This window comes from Helianthus annuus, chromosome 8, assembly GCF_002127325.2.
Source record: "Helianthus annuus cultivar XRQ/B chromosome 8, HanXRQr2.0-SUNRISE, whole genome shotgun sequence".
In the NCBI taxonomy this organism is placed as follows: domain Eukaryota; kingdom Viridiplantae; phylum Streptophyta; class Magnoliopsida; order Asterales; family Asteraceae; genus Helianthus; species Helianthus annuus.
In genome coordinates this window covers 133,678,591-133,684,322 of record NC_035440.2, presented here as the reverse complement: position 1 = coordinate 133,684,322, position 5,732 = coordinate 133,678,591, and the positions used below count along the sequence as shown (strand labels likewise).

Here is a 5,732-nt window from a genome sequence, read left to right as displayed (position 1 = left end):
TTGTTTTGGGTTAAGAAATGAAAAGGTTTAGGCTCAAAGGGGTTAACTAGGGGGATTTTGGGTAGGTGGTAAAAAAAATAATGGTGTAGAATGAAAAAGGGTTAGTCCTAATGCCTCCATCATTTACTTACTCGGGTTTAAGTTGGTAAGGACCGGGAATGTATTGTTGTGGCAAGTTCTAGAGTCGTATGAACCGAGCGGCTATTCACAGAAGAAACTAAAAATGAGTATTTAGTGTAAAGATAAATAAATATATATATATATATATATATATATATATATATATATATATATATATATATATATATATTTGTATGCTCGTTAAAGGCTGAAAACTCACTTTTGTAGGAAAAGGGTTTTTATGTGATCAAGTATATATAATCGTATTTTAACTAAGTTTGTCATCATGCCTTTTCGTAATTTTCTTATATTGGTTCTTTTTATCACGACGCTATCGGTTGTAAATTTGTAAAAATATAACCTTATTAAGACTTGAATTCCCAACTTAAACTTAGACAAGTAAAAAAATGAAATTTTTTTTTTTTGGAAAAAATTTCGGGTGATTAGCGGTTCCAATAGAGTTTTGTGTAAGGCTTGTTATTAGAACTTGCAAAATTCAGAGTTTTAGCATCCCCCCACACTTAAATTACACATTGTCCTCAATGTGTCCCAAAAATAAGTTTTTAGGTTGATTGAATGTGTAAAATGGTGTTAGAGGCAAAATTTTATGTTACTGGCAGTCTGGACACGGCCCTGTGGGGACCGGACACGGACCCGTGTTCAGGTGCCAGTGACAAAAATTTAAGTAAAGAAACAGAAGCCTGGGCATGGGGGCGTGTCCAGTGAACACGGCCCCGTGTCCAGTTACCTAAACTGGGCGATTTGCTGCAGATTGTGCAGCACGGGGCCGTGTTGGGTGGACACGGCCCATGCTGAGCCTATTGTAATGGGAGATTTTTGTCGGATTGCTCTGTTTTAGTGCATGGGGCTATGTTTCTCGTTTCCCTTGTTATCCTTTACCATCCAGAGTGTGTTTTATTCCTGCAAATTAAAATTAAACTAAAAGATTAAACTAAACTAAGGATAGTTCCGCATAATGCCTCCGTGGTGCGCCACATTTATAAGGGTCCTTGGCTAGACCCAAGGTGAGGTTATATGTTTTCCGAGCGGGATGTTTTGCATCCCATGTTGCACCGTCGGAGAGCATCATCCAAACTCGAATCAATAACCTTCATGTAATTGACTGGATCATCGTCCTCTATTCTCTTCCCAACCCCGAACTTCACTTCCTTATCATCATATTTTAAAGTGAGTGTTCCGTCATTCATGTCTACCACTGCTTGTGCGGTGGCTAGAAATGGTCTCCCTAGTATGAGGGGGACTTCGGTGTCTTCTTCCATATCAAGTATGACAAAGTCGGCCGGGTAGACGAAATTATCAACTTTGACTAGCAGATTTTCAGCGACACCTTGCGGGAATTTGACGGATCGATCAGCAAGCTGTATACTCATCTTTGTAGGACTCGTCTTGCCTAAGCCGAGTCTTTTGAACATTGATGCTGGCATGAGGTTGATGCTTGCACCAAGGTCGGCTAGCGCATTTCGAATGGGGGAGTCCCCAATTGAGCAAGGAATTGTGAAGCTTCCGGGATCAATCTTCTTTTGGGGAAGTTTATTAAGCACGAGGGCGGAGCATTCTTCGCCTAAGTTAACTAATTGCAATGGTTCAATTTTCCTTTTATGAATGAGAAAGTCCCTCATGAATTTTGAATATTTAGGCATTTGGGTTAGGACGTCAATGAAAGGAATGTTGACATGCAATTGTTTTAGTAGACTTTCGAATTTTGCGAATTGCTCATTGGTCTTCTGATGGATTAACCTACCGGGGTACGGAACCCGAGGAGCCTTGGTAGGCTCTGGTGAGGGAGGAGAACCCTTCTCTTGTTGGGGCTATGTTGTGATCTCCTCAGTAGGCGGCGGGCCTTCCGCAGGACCCACGGTACGGTTCCGTAGTTTTATGAGATGAACTTGTGCCTTTGGGTTTGTTTCGGTATTACTTGGTAACGCGCTTTGTGGTCTCTCGGAGAAATTTTGGGCTAGTTGATTTATTTGTTTTTCGATGTTTTGTATACTAGCTTGTTGATTTCTAAAATTTGATTCTAATTGTAGAAACCTATCCGAGTTTTTCTTTTCAGTGACGGAGATCAGGCGAGATATAGTATCTTCAAGCCTTTCTCGTCCACCTTGTTGTTGAGAAAAATTTTGTGACTCATTTCTTGGTTGTTGAAAGTTTGTTCGTTGATTTAGGTTTTGTTGGTTACTACTATTGCCGGGTTCTCTCCAACCAAGGTTAGGGTGGTTACGCCATCCTTGGTTGTAGGTGCCCGTTGGGGGACCCGACGGCCTAGGTCTATTATCAATGTAGTTTACCAACTCTGTTTGATCATCTGTTTCTTTCATACAACTCCAATTTTCATGTGGCCCACCACACCCTTCACAAGCCATAACCGAGACTGTTTTTATCATTTCTAGCTTTTTAATTTTTGAAGAAAGGGCCTCGATTTGGGCTTGTAAAGAAGTGCTTTCATCAACCTTATGGGCACCCGGGGCAATAGATTTATTGCCTCGGGGAGTGTGCCATTGAAAATTGGTTTGAGCAATTTCCTCAATTTGATTATATATTTCTTGCGGGCGGCGATTACCTAAAAGTCCCCCGGAGCTAGAGTCAAGTGTTTGTCTAGTATGTGGTAACAATCCATTATAGAAAGTGGATACTTGTTGCCACACCGCAAGACCGTGATGAGGACACTTTCGTAATAGCTCCTTGAATCTTTCCCAAGTTTCATATAAGGATTCCCCCTCGTCTTGCGAGTATGTATTAATTTCAGTCATTAATTTAGTCGTTTTAGCGGGAGGGAAATACTTATATAGAAATTTTTGGGCTAGTTCATCCCAGGTGTTTACCGAACCAACTGGGAGGGTGTTAAGCCAAGCTTTTGCTCGGTCTTTTAGTGAAAATGGAAACATTCGAAGGCGAATGGCGTCATTTGATGCCCCATTGATCCGAAAGGTATCACATATTTCTAAGAAATTAGTAATATGTAGATGGGGATCCTCGTCCGCAAGCCCATGAAAGGTTGCAGAGTTTTGAAGCATTTGTATCAAATGTGGCCGAAGTTCGAAGTTGTTGGCTTCGACATTCGGTGCATTGATAGCGGCGCCAAGGTTACCTATGGTGGGTCATAGGTAATCCATGAGGGTACGCTGGTCCGCCATTGGAAGTGGGTCCCCCAAAACCTTCCCTTGGTTTTTAGCTTTTAGTCTTTTTCTGAGAAAGCGTTCGGGTTCTTCTAGAGGTTCTTTTATGTCTTTATTAGAATTGGAGCTCATACACTATGTAGAGGTGGCGTCTGGTTCCAAGTCCTGTCACAAAAACAAAAAAGAATGCTGGTTAGAAAGTTCACCACGGCCCCGTGCTCAGTGAACACGGCCCGTGGTTGGAGTTACAGTGATTGTTTTCCGGATCCCTGTTACTGGAAAGTTGGACACGGCCCCGTGTTGCACCGACACGGCCCCGTGCTCAGCCTTCTGTAACTCGGAAAATAAAAACTACCATTACCAATGCTGGGCACGGCCCGTGTCCGACCAGGCACAGCCCGTGCTGAGCTCTGCAGAAGCTGAAAAAATTAAGAAAATCCTAAAAATTAAAAAGAAAATAAAAAAATGATTAGGCCGTTGATTCCTAACTTTCTTAAAATCCTTGTGTCCCCGGCAACGGCGCCAAAAACTTGATGTGCGTGAAGTGTGTTATAATTTGGATGTATATTTTAAGCCCTTTTTACACTTTTAGCCAAGTTTTAAATTTATAAAACACGATATTTACTAACACTAAACACACATATGGGCAAGTGCACCCATCGTGGACGTAGTATAGTGTTGGTAAGATACCGAGGTCGTCCAAGGACACAAGAGCTTTTAGTACCGGTTTATCCTCAACGTCTAATCAAATCAAAATGTTAGAAAAAAGATTTTAAACTAAGAAAATAAAACAAACCAAAATGCTGAAAATAAAAATAAAAATAAAAACAGATAGACAAGATGAATCACTTGGATCCGACTCGTGTGTTAGTGTAACCTTTGATTATTTTCGCACTTTTGCACTTGTTTAAGAGAATATCTTAGTTATTGTAGTAGGCCCCTCTTTTGAAGGCGACGTTACCCTCAACCCAGTAGTTTGAGTCAGCAAGGATACAATCCTAAAGGGTCGGATTATTGAAAGATAATTAATTAAGTTATTAATGCATAATGTGGTAGGCCCCTCTTTTGAAAGTGATGTTACCCTCAGCTAAGTAGTCTGAGTCAGCAGGGATACAGTCCTAAGTAGTTGGGTTAAAGTTTTAATAGTAGTTAACTTATGAAGGGATCAAAGAGTATGGACCCCCGCCATCCAATACCTTTGGGTATTGAAGGAGGTCCTACTAAATTTGACCCAGGTCCCTTGCAGGATCTCTAAACGCTGAACAACGGCAACACTCTTACCAAACCATTCCCTTAACCCCCGACCAGGTAGCCAACATACCTCCATATAGACCGTGGAGATATGAATGGTGAAAATCTTTTATTTTATATAGACAGTAAAATAATGCCAAGACACCACGGACAAACGATAAGGAAGAATCACCTTCAACATAAGAAACTAGTAATTAAAGTCATTAATACGAAACCAATTGAAAAATGCAAAAGATTAAAAATAAAAAGTATTACACTAAACACTTGTCTTGACTAAGTGATGTAAGAGACTTAGGCAAACATGGCCTTTGATTGTCAAGAACTCTTACGATCAATCTTGAATCCCGAGACGACTCACACACTCTATGATGGATAATAGATGATGGTGGTGGATGATGGTGTTATGGTGGTGGTGGGTGGTGGGTGAAGTGTGAGAGAGGTGGTGTGCCAAGGGACTAGTTGAAATGTCTCCAAGCACTCCTATTTATAGGCTGAACAGAAGCTCGGGCACGGCCCCGTGCCCGCTAGGCACGGCCCCGTGTCCATCCTTGTCTCTCTCCCCATTAATTGTAATTCGCAATTACAATAAATGCGCCTGCAGGAGTTGACCACGCCCCCATGTCCACTGGGCACGGCCCTGTGGTGGGCAATAGAAGCTTCTAAAGGTTTGTCTTTTCTGCTGCTTCTTGGGCACGGCCCCGTGCTCAGCGAGCACGGGGCGTGTTCAGTCTTCTGTGTCCTTGGTTTTGCTTGGGAAGATGCTGTTGAGGGGTCGGGCATTCCACTTTTGTTCCTTTTCTTGTATTTATGTTAGATTTTGCTGTCTTTTTGCTTCTTTTGTTAATTTGAGCTCATTTAATCCTGAAAATACAAAAGGAAGACAAAAACACACTTTTTCCAACATTAGTACTAAAAAAGGGTTAGTTTTATGCCACATTTGATATAATTTATATGTTGCATTTTGCGCATATCAAATACCCCCCACACTTGAATCTTTGCTTGTCCTCAAGCAAAACTCTTTATAATGTGGCTTTATTCACTCCCAAATGGAATGGGTAGAAGAGAAGGTTTTTGGACTTGTCATAGAGCGTCGGGATTTCCAAGATTCTTTATTGAGGTTTTTATTTTTATTTATTTACAATCCTATTCGGCATGATTTATTAAGAACATTCTTTAAGATAAATTACTTATTTGGGCATAACATACCTTTTTTAAAATCTCATA

General features: G+C 41.1%; 1 non-coding gene across 1 annotated transcript; it reads left to right on the top strand.

Moving 5' to 3' along the window:
• Positions 1-2,790: 2,790 nt before the first annotated feature.
• LOC118481596 lies at positions 2,791-2,897 on the top strand. The gene has a single exon (XR_004865806.1). It is a non-coding gene; the product is annotated as a small nucleolar RNA R71 (small nucleolar RNA).
• Positions 2,898-5,732: the final 2,835 nt, after the last annotated feature.